At 37.9% G+C, this 20,873-nt stretch overlaps 1 protein-coding gene across 1 annotated transcript in view; it reads right to left on the bottom strand.

Annotated features, from left to right (window-relative positions):
• The window catches only part of ZNF475 (zinc finger protein 475), a 52,944-nt gene extending 33,872 nt beyond the window's left edge, over window positions 1–19,072 (bottom strand). Inside the window, exons 1-3 of the mRNA XM_065861531.2 lie at window positions 18,980–19,072; window positions 14,998–15,071; window positions 14,689–14,739 (exon numbers count right to left, since the gene is read on the bottom strand). The gene's annotated coding sequence lies outside the window, so the exon portion shown is untranslated. The remainder of the gene's footprint in view (window positions 1–14,688; window positions 14,740–14,997; window positions 15,072–18,979) is intronic.
• Window positions 19,073–20,873: the final 1,801 nt, after the last annotated feature.

Below are 20,873 nucleotides of genomic sequence, written 5' to 3'. Positions count from 1 at the left end.
AGTTTCTCTCAAACACATAAAGCCAGTCAGTCAGACCCACTGCGATTTTTTTTCCTGACCTCACTATTGCTTAATAAAACATTTTCCTGTTTTGGAAAACACTTGGCTATTCAAAATGCAAGCAGATACCATACTAGTCAAGTAGCCTCACTGTGAAATACAGCTCAAGGGAAAAATATACTGCAGGTTTAATAACAAGCATATTTAGAAACAGCAACTAATCACATGGGAAACCACATATTTCAGCACCTTATGCAAGATTTTTTTTTGTTATAGAAAAATTACTAAATCAAAGTGTTGATTATTAAGAGAGAGACTTCTTTTATGACTAAAGATTTTCCTTAATAAAATTATACATAATACCTACACAAAATACAAACTTTATCAGACAGCTCTGTCTACAAAGCCTCTGAATATCCCTAGAAAATCCAATAAATTCTTCTCCAAATTTATTGGAAGGTCATGTCCATTAAGCAGTCAATTTTTGGTGTTCCTCTGAGACACTGCTTACGGCAAATTTTGCTGTATTTCCTTCCTTCCTGGTATTGACTTATAATAAAATAAAACCATTTTTCCCTGCTTAATGCATTTTCCAAAATTACATCAGTAACCATCCATTTCTAACAAAGGCCTTTTCCAGCTGGGTAAACAAAAAGATTTTACATGTATTTCATTGACCTTTTTTTTACACTCTTATTGTGAAATACTAAGGCAATACGTCTTGCCAAAACCCATCAATGCTCAGATGAATAATTATTTATATGTTTGAACTGAGATCTAGGTGCTGTTACTGCCACAACAGAAGTCAAGAGAAACATCCCAACATATTGAACTTGCAATTTCACATGAAAATAGGGCATTAGTGTGCAACGCAGTTTAATGGATTTACATAGCACCCCTAAGGCAACATGTCACTGAAACAATAAATACTGACTGAATAAAAAGATAAAGGCCTCATGCTGATACACCTATCATAAAGAGAAAGATGAGCACTATAGTGGATCTCAGTTTGTTCTCTTTTTCAGCAGGCTAAATGGAGATCATTACGAAAGCTGATGATCACATTTCTTAAGTGCATAACTATTCCCAAACAATTGGCAGCACAGGCAGCCAACCCAGTGTTGCCTAAGAGAAAGCTGTTTTACTCCCCGTCCATTGAGGGCATGCACTTTGAATACGCTTAGTATGAAGCTTTAAGCATGGACTATGTTTCTTTGCTTGTTTGTGTTTTTGTTTGTTTGTTTTGTGTGTATGTTGGTTTTTTTGTTTGTTTGTTTGTTTTTTAAATTAAAAACATGAAATCCAAGGAATCAAATACCAAATGAGCCATTCTTCTTTCTTTGGTCTTTCAGGTAAATTTTGTTTAAAGCTGTGTTGTATTTTGATGGATTTCAGTTGATGTTAAGGAAAGGAAATTCTGTTCCTAAGGAGAAGATGAATGGCGGGGTAGGCTTGGGAAGAGTGCCGCTGTTCATGGTGGAGTTTTTTTTCGTTTGTTTGGTTTTCTTTTAGGGACACAAAGACAGCTGAAAATAAGTCGACAATACAGAGGAAAGACCTCATTTGACTTTTTGCTTAGCCCTGAAATCCTTTTCAAACCAAATCCAGCTTTCACTTACATTGTCGTGATCTCAGTGGAGTAAATTTTCTTTTTTTTTTTTTTTTTGGTGATATGCTGCTGTAAAGTAGGGGAAAAAAAAAAAAAGAGAGAGAAAGGAACCCTTGAACCCTTCCTTTACTGATTTTTAAACACACAGATGGGTTCTTATTGCTGCCAGCATTATCCTGACCGCAGTGTCCCACCATAGAAACTCCATGGACTCCAGTTTTTTGAAAGCTGAAGTGTAAATCGGTAATTACTTGTTACATGAGCTACCAATTAAGCTTGTGTGTTTCTCTCTGTTAAAGCTTCACTCTTCCCCAATGACATGTGTTATTAGACCATCAGAAAGACACGTGACTGGGCAGTTGATTCACAAGTGTGTGGCACAGGAGTTCTGGGCCTTGCTCCTGGATGGTCTTGCTGTATGATCTTTACAGTCAATGGTCGTTCCTCGTCTAATGACAACTGAGACATCTGCATGCCACCATAACACAGTAGTACATTGTGGTGGTTAGCCTTGGCTAACAGTCAAACTCCCACCCAGCTGCTCAGAACTCTTGCTCCAGCAGGACTGGGAGATAAAACAGGTTCAGGAAGTCCATGGGTAGACATAAAGACTGGGGATTGCTTACCAGTTGCTGTCATGGGCAAAACAGACTTGATTTGGGGAAAATTAATTTATTTTATCGCCAATTAAGATAGATTCAGATAGTGAGAAACAAAGACAATCAATAAAACCACCTTTCCACCCTCCTTTCCCAGGCCTACATTCACTCCTTCACTTCTGACTCCTCTGTCACACCCTGAGTGTTGCAGGGCAGGCTGCAGTCAGTACACAGTGGTTGCCTCTCTGTTGTTCCTTCCTCCTTACACCATTCCCCTGCTCCGGTGTGGATCCTCTTCATGGGCTCTAGTTCTTCTGGATAAACCTGCTCCAGCACGGGTTCTTCGTGGGTTGTGGTGAATATCTTCTCTGCCATGGAGCAATTTCAACTTTTTCTCTGGCTCTCGTGTTTCCCTGTGCTGTTTATACACCTTTTTGTTCCTTCTGCCTACCTGGCTTTTTCTGCGTTTTCTTAAACACACTTTCCCAGAGGCATGACCAGAGTGGCTGAGGGTCTCAGCTGTGTCCTGTTGTGGGTCTGATTGGAATGTCTGTGGCCAGCACAAAGCAACCTCTTGTCTCTTCGCACAGAGGCCACCCCTGCAGCATTCCATTTACAAAAACCTTGCCATGGATGCCCTGTACAAACGTGCACTAGCTGTACATAGAGGTGCTTGCAATAACACACGTTTTGCTATTTTACTATGTTCTGGAACATTATGTAATGCAAAGTGACAACAATTTGTGACTGGAATGTGTTATAAAACTTACAGTTTACTAATGTTAAAGATTTGTAAAGATACTCTTCCTGTTCTCTTTTCCAGCAAATTTCTCTACATCCCTCTGTCACCTTCCAGAAAGCATTATGAAAACCCATAGATTATACCAGGTGTGAAGATTAAACAGAAAGGAAATATAAGCAAAATAAAACAAATACTGTATCTACAACAATTCAGCCATCTAAACAAAGAGAAAAGCCATATACAGAGTGTGTGCTTCTGCATATGAAGAAAAGAGGGATGAAGAAAGAAAAAGGGGAAGTGAGAGCATGAGGAGAAGGAGGAAGCGTAACTTGGAAACTTGCACACTCCTGGCATTATGAGGCAATGCAAACAGCCACAGATGCAGTTATTCACGGCATTGGTGCAGACTGAACTAGGCTCACACAGCTGTCTCCTGCCCATAACTTACCCGGTCAATCTGTACCATAAAATATCCCTCAATTTCGCTGCTGGGGTGCCAAAGCTGGAAAGAACATAGAGGTAGCAGGAAGAGGATTAAGGGAGTTGTAGTGCATTTCAAATGTGGAAGGCAATAAAGAGTGTCAGTTCTTGGCTGAAAAAAAAAGCAATCTATTGTGGACAGTGGTGATTAAAGCATATCGGATTCAATCTGTGTTACATCTATTTGAGTTTACACCTATAACAAGTATTATAAATAAAGGGATTCTGAAGGCAACTACAGAAACTATAGGTTTTGAAACAAATTCTGAGCTATTGGGACTAGTAATCCTTCCTGTAACAGCCCCTTAATTCTTAACGGCCTGAGCTTTACACAAACTATGAGCAATAAAATGCAGTGCATCATGTGGGCAAGGAAGAAGAAAATTCTGCTATTGAGAAACTTCTGAAAGTTAAAATTATGTATGTAATGCATACACATTGTGGCTGCACTGGACCCTGAAGAGTGGTAAACAAGGAAATGCTTTCACATTTAATCACTCTTTTGAAGAACAATTATGTTTTCACAAGGAGCAGTTTTCCACTCCTCATCTATTTGATTCTCGGAGATATTTATTTTTCCTAGTTGCTTTTTTTTTGCCTTTTCAGAACTTTGTTATTTCTCAAAACAGAACTAGAGTACAAATTACTGATAGGAGGAAATGAGAAGATTATGTTTTTGAAAGAGAAAAAGAGGATATTATTAGGCAATAGGTTTCAAGAGTGTTCTACCCCAGAGAAACTCGTCTGACAGTTTCCTGCTGACCAGTGATTTGTAATGGGTTGGTCAATGTATATGTGAAATAAAACCTCTCCTGGTTTTAGTATTTAATGGCACATAAAGACAGAGTCAGTAGATCAAACAAAAACTATTTTAATTCATTTTTAGAGAGTGTGTGGGGGTCAGGACAGTGGCAAATTGACTAAGCCTTGAGAGGATGCCCCTATGAATTCTTTTGCTGGAGGAAAAGACAATCTATATGGATGTCAACCTTTTACTTTCCATAGCAGTACAGATGTGATTTGGCTGTTTTGCCAGAAAGTTTACAATAAAAATAAGTACTTCATTAAAATATTGTTATGATTCCTTAGCTCAGGGATTTTTGCACCTTTAACTCTTACTGAAACCATGACAGAAACACTTTCCGCATACATAAAAATCATTAAATTGCCTAGTAGTACTTTTACTTAGAAACTGGATTACTGTCCATTTTATGGAATTATTTATTCACTTACGTCAGACATAATGTGACACCTACTTTTAATGAAAAATGACCATTTCAGCTTTTCCACTTTTCCTGTCTCTATACTTCATGTCCCTGTATGCAAGGAAAGAACCAAAAATTATCCATACATATATGGCACTACACTCTTTCCAGGAACGAGGCTAAAGCATGATAACTATGCCAGTACAAGACTATGTGCTCCAATGTTTCTTGCTTCAATAACTTGTGGAAGATCTTCCCCATCTTATCCTTGTAGATCAAGCTAAAACAGGTGTGTTTTGCTTCACAAATAGTATCTCGTATTTACTTTGACTAAAAACTGCAATAATATTTGGGGATAATATCCTTTTCCTGTAAAATTGATCAGCCAACTAAAGCAACTAGTGCTTTTGTTCATATGTTGGAAGAGGTTCATACTGACTAAAAGTCTGGAACGTCAGGACCACCAGCTGCAGCACCATTTATTGCCAAATTGTGTGAAGGGAATAATCAGTAGCTAGTAAAAAACAATACAAGAATAATGTTCACTTAGTTGGGACAAAGTGGGTTTGATAAAATGGCTTTACAGTGATGCTCACTTGGAGTGAATTATTCGAAAGAGTAGCCAGAGAAAAAACAGTTGAAGAAAAAAAAGGAGAATATGCAATGCCTTATGTCCCAAAGCAAATGAACAGTTCAGAGAAAATGTATTTGGGAAAACCACACTTGAGCCAGAAGCATAGAATCATCTCAAGGAGGAATCACAGACCATCATATTGCCACGACCTCCAAAAAAATCTAAGTACCATCTACAGGTATAACTAAAGCTTCATATAGACTTCGATCTGGTTTTGACTATACAAAAATTCTTGAATTTATTTTTGGCTGGAGACAGTTCAGGATGTAATTGTTTGACAACTAAAAACACCCTTCTGCTAAGTTATTAACTTGGCTTTATTTATATAGTTGAAGTATATGTGAATTATAAATACTATTGGCACATCAGCCTTGCAAAACTTGGTTTGTTCACTTATACATGATAAATACATTGTTTCAACAAGAAAATAAATTATAACTATTTTTTGCATGGTTCAATATGTTGCAAGTATAAAGGGGAATTTACGTGGGTGTAGCTGTTATTCATATAGTAACAGCTTTTATGCCAAGGCTAACATACTTTCTTTCTTGAACTTCTCAACATATGTAATGGCTGAAAGTTATTTGAACCGTAATTCCACCCTCATCTCATGTAACATACTGTACCTCAAGCAACACAGCACTTCCTAGCACTGTGCTGGACAACAAGGTTAGTTAGCAGTGATCCAAAAGCTGTCATCCATTGAGCTATTATCACTATGTAGTGCAGTATTTTATAGCAGTTTACTTTCAAAGAGTTGGAGCTGACCATATATGACCTAACTTCATCTAGACTGCATTTAAGATATTGCTTTTTACTTGTTGTCTTGCACTACATTAGATAATGCCCAGTTCTCCATTTAGAATTGCTTTATAATTTATGGTTTGCTAAATGCATTGTATATGTTTTTAAAAGAAAAATATTTGCCACTTTTCAATCTCCACTGTATTTTCTGTTCTCAGTTAAATAAATCTTATCACTTAAGGAAGGAGTTTGGAGCACAAAATGCCACAAAACATATAATATTTTAAATATATAATTAAAAATCTCCCTCTGGATATTAATATGGTGCTACCATTTGAAAAATACAATTAGCTGCTCTTCCCCCCACATACCCCTGATAAGGAAATCAGAGAAGAGAAGCAAGTGGCTACCTTATATAAGAATAAATGGCAAGATGATGATGATGATAAAAGACAATTTAGCTTGTAAAATTTACACAAAGTAAAAGCTAAATGGAAAATAGATATGAAACCGCACAAAGTCTTTGGGTGTTGAATTCAAGTTGGTTTCACCAACTGTCTTGATAGAAATTAAAAATACACCCTCAGCCTCAGTAGAAAAACTACTGTGTAAACATGAAGATTTGGTGAACGAAAGCCCAAGTGATGTTTACCTTTCTAACACTTCATTGTAATGTGTTATTTCTCCTTGAAAAACATGCAGTTTTTCATGGATTTGGAATACTTGACCTATTCTGAACAAGCCATGTATACATATAAAGAATAATCTAAGTATATCCTCTTCTGGAATATCTCCTTATTTTCAACTAAAATGATAGGGTTCTCCTGCACTGAACTTAAAAACACTTAGATGCCTTATGTATTCACTCCCTCTATCCAATACATGATGTAACCTCTTTCATAATCTGGTTGAAGATGTACCTAGTACAACATAGCATACAACATCCAGTGACTAATGTATTTGGTAACGTTGGTATACTAACAGTCCCGTTATTTCTTTAGCCATAAGGACAACCAAAAGTCCAAACTCATCTTCGTGTTACTATGTTATATAAAAGCCAGATTCCAGGATGCAGACATTTCCACTAAGACCTACAAGAAAGTCTGCTAAATCTGGCAGATTATTTTGGGAGCCCTATGAAGTTATTTTAGAGAAAATCTTCAGTATAAACATCCAGTTTAAGCCTCAACCCATCGCAAGTTAGAGACTTTTCATATGCCTGGGAGGTCCTGCAACCACCAACATTCCTCCTGGACAATTTGAGATCTGAATGGAATTATATTCAAATGGAGAAGATTAATAAATAACATAGCTAAGGGATAAGTGAAGTTTCAAGAGCATTCCAGTATACTGGCTTTCAGGACAACTCTGTATTGGCATGTTTGTGAGAGTCTATGGATTTATGAGATCCAAAACTTTGCTTGAATAATTGCAGATCATCATGTAATTGTTCTAAAAAAAAAGAGAAACTGCTGACTTAGTAAATTAGAAATTACACATAGGAGGAATTAGATTTTGTGTTATAAAACACAGGGCCTTGAATTCAAAGCAGGAAAATACAGGATTGTTCAGTACTATGCCTCATTCTCATCCTCAGTCTCACTGTTGATGTGAGCATTATGAAGGTGCCTTTGCAAGACACCTGGCTAGGTGGCTGTCCCACCCACTTCCTTGGCTATGAGGGTCTTCGCCCAGGTGTGGGCCTTTAAATTATCTTCTACTACTCCAGCACTCTCATTTCACAGGAACAGAGGGCAGCAAATCGGAGAATACATTTCTGCATTAAATGTAGTAATTCTGTTTACATTTTATGCATACAAACACATCTGCATGTATGTGTGAATATATAATAAATATATATATACTCATATATCCTCACAATATCCCCATAATAGTTTGCGGTGCACGCGAAAACAAACACCTGATACATACAAGAGGATATATATACCAGTAAGAATCTTCAGACTATATGAGAATCCAGAATGATTTCCTTATCACAGAATCACAAAATCACAGAATGTTAGGAATTGGAAGGGACCTAGAAAAGTCATCTAGTCCAATCTCCCTGCTGGAGCAGGAACACCTAGATGAGGTTACACAGGAATGTGTCCAGGTGGGTTTTGAATGTCTCCAGAGAAGGAGACTCCACAACCCCCCTGGGCAGCCTGTTCCTGTGCTCTGTCACCCTCACTGTGAAGAAGTTTCTTCTCATATTTAAGCGGAACCTCTTATGTTCCAGTTTGTACCCATTGCCCCTTGTCTTATCATTGGCTGTCACCAAGAAAAGACTGGCTACATCCTCGTGCCACTCATCCTTTACATATTTATAAACATTAATGAGGTCACCCTTCAGTCTCCTCTTCTCCAAACTAAAGAGACCCAGCTCCCTCAGCCTTTCCTCATAAGGGAGATGCTCCACTCCCTTAATCACCTTCATTGCTCTGTGCAGTTCCCTGTCCTTCTTGAACTGAGAGGTCCAGAACTGGGCATAATATTGCAGATGTGGTCTCACCAGGGCAGAGTAGAGCAGGAGGTGAACCTCCCTCGACCTACTAACCACCCCCCTTCTAATACACCCCAGGATGCCATTGGCCTTCTTGGCCACAAGGGCTCAGTGCTGGCTCATGGTCATCCTGCTGTCCACCAGGACCCCAGGTCCCTTTTCCCTACACGGCACTCTAATAGATCATTCCCCAGCTTATACTGGAACCTGGGATTGTTCTTACCCAGATGCAAGACTCTACACTTGCTCTTGTTACATTTAATTGAATTTTTCCCCGCCCAACTCTCCAGCCTGTCCAGGTCTCACTGGATGGCAGCACAGCCTTCTGGCGTGTCAGCCACTCCTCCCAGCTTGGTGTCATCAGCAAACCTGCTGACAGTGCACTCTATTCCCTCATCCAAGTCACTGATGAATATACTGAATAATACTGGACCCAGTACTGACACTTGAGGCACTCCACTAGATAGAGGCCTCCAACTAGGCTCTGCCCCACTGACCATAACTCTCTGGCTTCTTTCCTTCAGCCAGTTCACAGTCCACCTCACTACTTGATCATCCAGACCACACTTCTTCAGTTTAGCAACAAGGATGCTGTGGGAGACCGTGTCAAATGCTTATGAACAATGGAAATCAGATCCCAGGCTGCTACATAACATTGTTTACATAGACTCCGAGCTACTTTTCTTTTCAATGTGTTTTCCATCTCATTACTTCAAAACTGCACTTAAAATTTCTCATTCTTCTGGCCAATAAACACAGTCCCTGGGCTTTCTAATTAAAAAAACTGTACCACATATGCCACCTGTGTAATGTATGTTGCCCCTGCTAGTACCCAGCACAGGATGGCTGGGGGATAATGTACCAAGAGTCTGTACCTGGAGCGATCCGTCCTGGAAAGACAGTCTTAACCTGCAGAAGTCAGCACGTTGCAGCCCTTGTGAGCACAGTTACTTTCAGATCACTGGTTTTAATAGGTGTTTATGGTTTTGTCTTTCATTATTTTCTCAATTCCTGCATTGTACTCCTTACGTTATCTAGCATTATTGAGTTCACAAGCTAATGATATCCTGCTGAAAAAATGATTTTTTTAAATATTTTTTTTAAATAGAAACTTGCAAATAGTCATATTTTTGAATACTAAAAAAATTTCTCCCTATTCGACTTCTCTGCATCAGTCATGATTTTTAACCTCTGTCATTCCTCTGCCCTTATCAGTTTTCCCCTTTATGAAGTGAAAGGTCTTATACTAAGGAACAACCTCTTCGAATCAGAACATGGGAAACTCTGACTTAATATTAAGAAAAATGATTTATTGTGAGGATGGTGAAACACTTGAATGAGCTGAGAAAGCATGTGGGACCTTCATCCCTGGAGATATTCAGAACTTGTCTGGGCATTGCCCTGAACAAACTGCTAAAACTGGGCCTCATATTCTTCGTGAAGAAACATAACACTTCTGCCCTCTAAGACATCCCTACCTGTAATGGCTTCCTGGGTTTGGAAGTATATAATGCAGAATGTTATCAAAATCAATAATTTTTATATTCAAGCATTGCCATAAGTAAATGTCACAGACAAATACCGCAACAGCACAGAGAGCAAAGAGAGTTCACCAGGTCTGACTCAAGTGCTGTCTCTTAGCTTGTTTCACATGCACTGTGAGAGAGGTAGTTCGTACTACCTGAAGAAACACGTTCATGAGTGATATATGGGGCTGGAAAGAGAAAAAGGTCTGTCAGAGGAATGCATAATGTTCTCAAGAGACCAGTTTCAGATATTTTAAACCCCCCAAATTACCAGATTAAACCAGGAGAGGGCAATGAACACACAGAATATTGTTGTTAGCTGGAAAGGCCAGTGTTCCTGAATGGCTTGGTATTTTCCTCTTTTTAATCGAGGGTTATATATTTATTTGCCCCATCATCGGCTCTGAAGAAGCTCTGTTTCTGAGGTTAAATATCGTTGTATTGCACACGATAGGTCTAAGGGTCTCTCAAAACAAAAGAAAGGTTTCCACATCAATCTTGTTAAAATAAAAGCAATTCAGAATTGCTGCCGAGAGTTTCCTCTTGGGCTAAATGGAAGAATGTGTTTAACTGGACAAATTCCCAGAATTAATGCCACAGAAATTTGCATTAAAAAAACCCAGCAATCAGCATTTAGAAGTGGAAAAACTATTGCAAAGCTCTGTTCTAAGAAACTGCTTTCACAACAGTCTTCACATCAATGCAGTCTCTGAGTTGTTTCTTTCCCAACGCATATTATTTTCAAGAAGCCTATTTAGTGTGTTTTTGTCTCTTTCAGAATGTTTAACTTTCGGTGAACTCTGAAAAATCTATCTATTCTATCTGTTCATTAACAAAATGAGGACAGCATTTGTTTGCTTTTCCCAGAAAGAAAACTTGCTGCTGTATGTGTTGCTGTTAGGTCCACTGCAGACATAAACAACAATAAATTGTTCTGCTGGACTGAGGCATATAATTTTCTTAGTTTCCTAGTTTTCTTTAACAGGAAACTCCCTCTAAAAAGACAGGGTAACTTCTAACTTCAAAGATGCTGTAATACAGGAAAAAAAAAAAAAAAAAAAAAAAAAAGGTTGCTTTGGTTGAAACAAAAATAACCTTTTCAAAAAAATAAGTTGAATAAGGTACATCATTATTCCCAGGTGTAAACAAGTACAGGGGTTTAAACTGGAGTTTTTTATAGCTGAAGTGGAAATATGTTCCATCAAAAAACAAATTCTCCAGAAGTCTGAGTCCTGATTTTTTATTTTTCAACCTTAGTAATCTAGGTGGCATGTGTTGGATTCCTTTTTTGTCCTAAAGGTATTGGTTTAACATTTTATAAGATAATATTTGAAGTCTTGAGGAATTCAGAATACTTTCAGTATCCACGGGAGCAAACAAACACATATTGCCTGCATACCTAATGGTCTAGTGGTTCACTGTAGTGAGAAAGTGTCCACCACATTTTATGGCTTAACCTCACTGCTTAGTTTTTTATGGGTTCAAATGAGTTGAGTTTGTTTTTCTCAAGGATATCACTTATCTCACACTTAACATACATAGTTTGTTCACTGCTTAGAACTTCTTTCTGAAATAATGTATTTTAAATATCTGTATAGTTTATGAAAACATGATTTCATGTGTTATGAATAACAACATAACCAGTTTCTGTCCCAGAAAATGACAAAATTAAATCCTATATTCTTAGACAAAATAAACTTCATTATTTATTGACAGCATTATTTTTCTAATCAGAGTGCTGCCACAGAAAGCAAAGTAAAAAGGAAGGCAATTTTTTCTCAATGGTATTTTAAAACCTAAAGAAATATGAGGTGCCCTCCAGATGGTATATAGCCACCACTGATTCAAAAGAACACAAATGAATATTCCAGTAGACTCATTTTGTTTGCAGGCTTCTTGGAAGAAGTACATCTCAGCAAGGATTTGATCACATGGAGCGTGGAAAGGCACCAGACACTCTGGAGTCCACAGGACTCACTGGGACTGTGCAGGTGAGACAGAACTGACTGGGTCACATTAATCACAATGGAAATTTGTCCTTTGTTTCTGCCCTCTGCTATCTTTTAACCCCAGAGAAAGAAACCTGGCTAGCTTCTTCAGGTACAGGATATAGTTTACCTGATGTATTTTAAGCCCAGGCAAAAGCTGCAAATCATGATGTAGGACTGAGTCACTAAGTATTCTGTCACTAAGTATTCAACTGAAATTAGCTCACTGAGTGTATACCTTTCTGAAGAATGCATTTTCTGTGTTGATACATGACATTGAACATTGAGATAATTTTGATTGCTCTGAACTTACAAATGTGCAGTGAGTGTGTGGAGCTCTGTGGTCCCCTGGTACCAGGTTTTTTATGAGCAGTCCCTCCACGCAGTATGCCTTTTCACTAGAATGCGTATCTTAAATGTAGGTTCATAAACTACGACTGATTGTGTGTTCTAAACATAAATTTTGAGTGGTGAAGGAAACTGATGGTTTTTTTTTGAACTATGCATTCTGATCCTAGTGTTTAGAAAGCAAAAACCATGTATCAAAAGAGTAGACTTAGCAATTTCTCTTAATTAATGTGTTTGGTGACTCATTGAGGAAAAAAAAATCAGACTATCTTCAGGTGCTTGGATATCAAAACTTCCTAAAGGTAAGCAGGTCTCTTCCCACCAGCTAACACTCACTGGTGGTTTTCTCAGTCCAGTAGCACTACGCTGTTTGGCATGAAGAATGCAAAGTCAGATAAATAATTTTTCAGCACACCAGATGCTGCATCCAGAACCGCTCCTTTACAGCAACATGCTCCTTTCTCACAGGTACAAAACCACTGAAGGATGGTCATTCCAAAGATCAGATCATAGCAAAGTCCATTTCAAAAGGTGCCTAAAAGATGCTGCAGCTCTTCAGCACAACCCTGGCCCTCCCTCACAAAGCAAGCAATCAGAAGGCTAAAGTGAGGGGCCTCAAAAAGGTGAGTGAACAAGAACAGTGAACATTTGCTTTATTTTCTTACTTCTCCAGTCACCACTTTTCATGCTTAAAACATGTTCATGCTTGTGTTAGCAGATGCTTTTTTACCACAGGTGCAGTCCTGAATGACAACTTCAGTGGAGGTGTTCAATTCAAATTATAAATAAGGTACCATTTTGTTTTGTTTTGAAGTGAAGGGAAAAAAGCTATTGCATCAGCTGACTTTGGGATGTGGTGTCGTCTCTGTCATTTGACCTCTTTAATCCAAGACTGTCTTTCTAAAAAAGATATCTTAGCTCAGTGACTAATTATGAGCTTTATGCAGAAATTACTGGGTAAAATTCCGTTGCCTATGTTATGCAGAACATCAGACTGCGTAGGTCATTCCTGGCTTTAAAATTTGGTAAATCCAAATTCTAACACATGTAATCTTACTTAAAGGTTTCCCCAGAGGTTTCTATAAAAGAATATTTGATTTTTTTACTGTAGCCAGAGCTATAGTAAAAAATGTGAAAAATACAGTAATTGGATTAATTTTTATTCTTTACAAAATACATCACGGTACATACACAAACATGTTAAATATTCTACTTTCAGCTGCAAAGTCCCACTGTGGTGTAACACAGCTGATCTTCATGGGAGTTGTTCACTAGAATTGAGTATTGTCCATGAATCTTTAAGGGGGAATCCAGACACACTGTATTCCTGGGGTGGGGGGTAAAAACCTGCTTCTGGAACCAGAGATTCAGTCATCTTCATCCTCATCAAACAGTGTCTTTGCTTCTTAAACTTGTCAGTGCTTATTCAGGTTCTGTCTTCCCGTAGGGTGTCTTCTGCTGATATGATTCCTAGTGAAGCCTTATAGGAAGTCCTATAGGCTCTGCTCTTTATTCTTCAAGAGGTCCATGACAATGAGCAAACCAATGCCACCAATTCAAGACTTTCTTATTGCTTACTGATTTCTCATGGCTTCATGGGGAAACTTTCTGGCTTCCTTTATAAAGCTCGACTTCAGTGGAGCAGTCACAATAACCTTTCTCTAGGAAATGCAGAAAACCTAGGAGCAGGCACTACCTGCCATGGTCCTTTCAGATTGTTGTGCTAGAAAGTGTAATCTGACATACTGTGACTGGTGAGATACCACATTTTGCAGAAAAGCTACCCCCCTAATGACTTCCACATAACAAAAAAATGGACAGTGATCAGAAATATAAAATCTCCTAAAGTTTATGACTATATGCATTTGTTTATGATGGTCTGTGTAGTTGTATAGATCCGAGAGTTTGATTTTGTTCTAGCTATGCAGAGAAATGGTACTTGTACCTAGATACAATATTATACAGATAGATATATACAGAAAGTTTTGCTAAGCAAGAACACATACAGAAAGAAAACCATGGTAAAACTAGACTGAAAGAACAACTTCTGTGAGCTTAATTGTAGATTTACTATGGAAGATGAGTAAGGGGTTTAATTGTTCCTGTTTTTCCCCATCTCATGTCCTCATGTCCTGTTCTCACTCCACTGCACAGAAAACTCATACAAGCCCAGCTTTTCCCTAATGCCTCCAAAGCTACAGAGAAGTTAGTGCTGCACCAGAGTCAAGACAGTTTGTCATCTGTTCTCTCCCTCATCCCACTGCCTATGCTCTTGTAGTCCCAATTAACACCATGACCCCATCGCCTTACCTGATTAGGTTGCACAGCCCAGACAGTATCACAGGGGACAACACAAGTCAGCTGGAAAGATGAGAAAAGGGCTATACTTTCCCAGATAAAGGCAGTAGCCACTTCTGTCACTGAGTATTCAACCAAAACTAGCTTAACTGAGTGTATACCTTTCTGAAGAATGCATTTTCATGGAAATTTCTGTGTTGATACATGACATCAAACATTGAGATAATTGTGATTGCTCTTAAATTACAAATGTGCAGTGAAGTTTAAACCAATTACTGTGTTAGGTTTCTACTCAGATAAAATAAACTGCATGAAACTAACCTGGGACACCGTGACAGTTTCCAAGCTTACTGTCCAAGACTGGTCTTCAAAACGTAGCTGCTTGAGTCTGTTCTCTGTGAGAAGAGAATTGTATTTACCATCAACTTTTATTTCAGCTCGTTAAAGCCAAACAAGCACTTTCTAAGTATATCTCTTCTACTCTTAGTTGGTAAAGTAAATACTACAGTCATTGCCCTGATATACCTTCAACATTTTTATAAACATTCCTTTCAATTTAACTGTATGACTTAATGTTTTACTTCAAGTAGTTTCTCCAACCATCTGAGCAACGAGAAGACCTGAAGTGAAATTTGATAATTACCTGTGGATGAAAATAGGAATTAGATTAGGAATTTACTTCAAAAAGGATCTACTGTGCTGTTATAGAGCAGAATAGTAAAAGAGTTCATAGTATTGGTATATAAGACAAAATATTACGATGAAAGGGAAAACCACCATGGATGTTTTATTTGAGTCAGAAATGCTGAGTGTCAACTTTGTTCAATAGTACATGCAGCTGCATGAGGTCTTTCACATGTTCTAAATGTCACATCTGTTCAATGCAGCATTCTGTATTTAGTGCTGCTCTTCATATCGCAGTGTGACCAAAGGTAATAGTGAGACTCAGTGCCCTACTATGAGCATCACTGAGCCCATACATGAGGCCATGGACCCTGCCCTGGAGAATTTATAATCTGTAACACTTGGAAAAAACAAAAAACAAAAAACAAGAGAACAGTAAGAAGGAAAGATAATGGGATAAAGATCATGTACTTGGATAGGATGAGAATATGAACAACAAAGAGTTTCTCAATAGGTTTCATGTTCTCTTCATCTTATAAGGAAGGTAAATAAATAAAGCCAGTTCTTCCCAAGCCTCCTTCAATAAGACACTACTTTTTTCAGTCCTCCTAGAGTAGTTATGCTTAGTTATGCCTAGAGAAAGAAAAGCTCTGCAGCCAAGAAATGCTCACAAGTCCAGACCATCAGCTTAGGCAAACTGGTGCATCTCCACTGTTCTATGTAAGCTGATTTGTTTCAGGACTGGAAATATATTTATTTTCATAGAATCATAGATTCATAGAATGGCTTGGGTTGGAAGGGACCTTCCAAGATCGCCTAGTTCCAAGCCCTCCTCCATGGGCAGGGCCCCCTTTCAATAGATCAGGTTGCTCAAAGCCCAGTCCAGCCTGGCCTTGAACCCTTGCAAGAAAGGGGCATTCACAACTTCTCTGTGCAACCTGTTCCACTGCCTCACCAACCACATTGTAAGAAGTTTGTTCTTTATAACTAACCTAAATCTACCTGTTTTCAGTTTAAAACTGTTGCCACTTGTCCTGTCAATACAGGCCCTGCTAAAAAGCCTGTCTCCATCTTTCTTGTAAGCCCCCTTTATATACTGAAAAACTGCAGTAATGTCTTCTCAGAGCCTGCTCATCACCAGGCAGAAAAACCCAAACTCTGTAAGCCTTTCCTTGTGGGAGTGGTGTTCCATCCCTCTGATGACTTTTGTGTCCCTCCTCTGGCTCCTCTCTAGCAGGTCCATGTCTTTCCTGTGCTGAGGGCTCCAGAGCTGGACACAGGACTCCAGGTGGAGTCTCACCAGAGCAGAGTAGAGGGGCAGAATCATCTCCTTGACCTGCTGACCACACTCCTTTCAATACAGCCCAAGACACAGCTGGCTTTCTGGGCTGCAAGCACATGCCCAGTTTTTCAACTATCACTGTCCCCAAGTCCTTCTCTGTAGGGTAGCTTTCAATCCATTCATCCTCCAGTCTGTACAGACAGTGGGGATTGCCCCAAATCTTGCACTTCATGAGATTCACATGGGCCCACTCCTCAAGCTTGCCAAGGTCCTTCTGGATGGCATCTCGAACTTCAAGCAAATTAACTGCACCATTCAGCATGGTATAATCTACAAACTTCATGAGGGTGTACTCAATCCCTCTGTCTATGTCATTAATAAAGATGTTGAGCAGTACTGGTCCTTGTATGGGCCCCTGAGTCACACCACTTGTTACTGATTTCCATGTTGACTGCAACTCTTTGGATTACACCCTTGGTGAAGCCAAGGTTGTCTCTAATTACCTGTCTGCCACTCATACGCCTCGACATAGCTTCCAGAGGACGCACAACACCTCTCTACTCAATCCACACAGAAATACTTTTCCAGGATTTATAGAAGAAGCTCTCTACACCTAGCAGTGTGATAAGCAAAATAGAAACAATCTGTCTCAATACCAAACATTTGTTCGCCAACACCAAGCTAGGAATCAAGACTGAGGTGCAAATGTGAGGGTATTTGTTTTAGAAACATTCTGTCTCCTAATCAGATGTTCACATTTCGACAACATCAGATGCAGCAAAACACTGCTGGAGACAGCTAAAGGGGGATTAAGGGCTGTTAGATGCCTAAATGATACTGGTTTTCTATAAGAACTTGATTAATATAAGGTAGCTTTTAAGTCTGAGGCTGTATCTCTAACAGAAGACCTTCTGTTGGGTAGGTTTCTGTGTTCTGCTAGAAGTAGATTTCACTGCGGAGAAGTTGGCCCATCCATCTGTTTCTAATCTTTACTAATTTCTTTTTGAACACAAACTGCAAACTGTATTTCTAATGTCCTTATACTCAGCTCTGAAACATTCTCTCTGCTGCAAAGATGTGGGGTTTTTTGTTGTTTATTGTGTACATATTCTTCAATGAAACAAAGTATCAGAAAATTAAAATCCTTGCCATAGAGACAGAAGAGTTCTTCTGCCAATTCTTTATTACCTTCATCATTGTTCCCCCTTTATACATCCACATTTGTATTATGAATGGCATTACTGGTTGCCATTTTAAATGAGCCTTTGTATGCACCTTATCATATAACACAGAATTCTTTTCCAATTTAAATTATGAAAATGTACCTTGGTATTTGAAAGTAGGCTGTTTTCTGGCATTTTTGCATCAGACATTGAAGTGCCACAAAGAAAATTACTTGTCTCTGTGACAGCCATCCAAATTCAGGGATGGTTATGAAGATGAGGATGTTACACACTAGATGCAAAAGAACAATCAGATCCAGGTATATTAGAGAGTTAGGAACTATATCTATTTGTAAACCAAGCAACCTAGATATGACGAATGAGACACAAAGAGTCTGGAACTCCTTTACACTATTTTTACAAAGTTAGCTTTGTTTTAGAGATATTTCTGCCACACTGTCTAACTATCTTTGATGAGATGCATAGTAAAATCATGTTCCAAAATTTCTACCAATGTGTTCTGCTCTTACATTATGTTGGAGAGTGTTCCACTTTGTGAAAGATTTACAAGGACTTCTCTGTTGAAGGTGAAAACAAAATGATGGATATGAAATGCTATCCATTCTTCTCCCTTCATACATAATGTTCTTAACCTCAGAACAGTCTGGTGAATGCCTCAATTCAAAACTTATTGTTTTCTCAAGTCTTCCTCGGCTTGGACTTACTAGCTGGTTTGTGTTGTTGGTTTTGGTTGGGTTTTTGTTTGGTTGGTTGGTGTTTTCTTTTTTTTGTTTTTTTGGTGCAAAATACACAGAAGGAAAGACTCATTTTGGAGCCCTGCCACAAAAAAGACAGGCTTGTGTATAGAACTGTTCAGTCAAATATTTGCTTTTTCTGAATTTACTTTGGTTTTAGGTTTACCATTATAACCTCTTCCCAGTATTTAAAAATTTCAATAAAATTAAGTAGTTAGTCTGAGTTGGTCGACAGCTCTTGAACACGTGCTTTTCTTATGGATACAATGCCAGACTGAAGTCTCTAAACTAAAAAAGTACTGTTTACACATGCACTTTACAAATCTACTTTTAATTTTATTAACCTTGCTAAATGAAAGTATTTGGTACCTATCAGAGACATTAATGTGCAGGTAGGGCACTCTTAATTTTGAGTGTCTTGGATTTCAATTTCTTTGCACATGCCATCAGCCAGCTTACTGAAACCAAAACAAACATACCTGGTTATATTGTATTGTTGATGGTAAGTTTTCCGTGCCATTGCAATGAATACTTCCAAGACAACAATTAGGGAAGTCTTCGTTATACACCCTGATGTATAAGAAGAGAAATTGCTTTAGTGGATTTTCAAATCCTTGATTGAATTTGCAGAAGCTGCCTATTTACTTATTTGTCTTGCTTTTTTAGAAATCTCACTTGTTACAGAAACCTTTGGGAGAGCAATAGAAAATAAACAGAAAAGTGAGAAAACAATATTTAGAGATAAAACGGACTATAAATTCAAGAAGGAAGAGGCTTTTGAGTTCATTTTCAGTATGCTCTTTTAAAATCTATGTTAAAGTAATAAATCATGTAGCTGCACAGCGTGAAACCACTCATATTCAGCTTCACTAACACATGAACACTCTAAACTCAAAAAAATACTGCTGTTAAAACCCCATTGCAAAACCCTGATTTGACAAAAAATCCACCGACATCAGAAGGTTTTTGTCTTCAGGTCCCATGCTAGAAAGTAACAACAGCTGTCTTGGGTCCTGTAGCTGCTTTACTTGACAATGCTGTCAGATCCTGCAGAGATGGACAAGGGTGCTTAATTTCCTGTACTGGACATAAATATGTGCAATTCAGTTACTCTACCTGCAGTGTACAAAACCAAGTAACTAGAAAATAGTTGAGTAATGCAGATAGATAAACTCAAAATATTAGGTGTGGTATCTTGGCTGATCATTCTGAAATTAGGATATTACTTGCCAATAAAATTCTGTTTGCTTTCTTCAACAAGTTGACAAGTTCATTTTAGCAACAAAAATCTATGTGTTCCTTTATAAATTCAGAGCAGAAAAAACTCTGAAAGTTGACTTATGGTCATAGGAAGATGCCTGATTAGAGCCTTCAAAATCAGCTAAATTTAACTAGAAGATTAACTTTTGTGAAAATAATTTTTTACAGTCTGTTCCAAAGACTGCTGATGTCAGAAAAAGTCTATAGCCCTAATCTCTATTTAACCTTTTTTTTTTTTTTAAATCTCATTACAGACCTGAATCTGAAAATACTCAGTGTTATCTAGTGAAGTTTACACACTATAAAAATATCTAATAACCTAATTCCAACTATTAAGGAGAATTCATTATATTTAGGGACCTTTTAATCCAATGCACTGACAAATGAGTTTCTAAATAAAGATACCTGGGCCTGCTGTAAAATGTGCTCCAGAAAAAAGCACAGTGTTCTACTGTGCAACAAAATTACCCAATTTTGAATATTTGAATGCAAAAAAAAAAGTTATTAAAAATATTAATAGGAAGATATGTAAAACAAGATAAAATTGAATAATCTACTTGCAACTTGGTGTTTATACAAACAGAAAAATCATAGTAAGTTTTTTGTCTACTCAAGCATAACTTGGATGAATAAATGAAGTTTTTCTCAGATACAGAAAGCTGAAACCAAACACTTTTTTCAAGCTTTTTTTCAGAATGACTCCTCAATAACCAACCCTTGGATCCCAAACAAACACTGGTTTCAAAGATGTACTTAACACATGTTAAGTTTGCCTAGTTTCGTGTTAGGTTTTCATGAAATTAATTATATTTCTTGCTTCATATATGTGGTTCTAGTTAAGCATCCCAATTTAACACTAAATAAGAACACAAATTAGCCATCTTGTAACTGATGATTTAAAAAAAAATAACATTAAAAGTAACAAATAATGTAATAGGTGTAAACTGTCATTTTAAATAACTTTCCTCTTTCTACACTATAGGACTTTTTTCTTCCACACACTAAACAGTAAGCTTAGAGAATCTTAAAATGTCTTTTCTGAGATGTGCTAAGACATATCAAATTCAAATAACTTTGGTTCTGTTTGTGGGGTCTTTTGAAGAACAGGTTACT

Source organism: Patagioenas fasciata, chromosome Z, assembly GCF_037038585.1.
Source record: "Patagioenas fasciata isolate bPatFas1 chromosome Z, bPatFas1.hap1, whole genome shotgun sequence".
Lineage (NCBI taxonomy): Eukaryota > Metazoa > Chordata > Aves > Columbiformes > Columbidae > Patagioenas > Patagioenas fasciata.
Note: the sequence above shows the minus strand (reverse complement) of the source record. Positions and strands in the feature narration are given on the sequence as shown.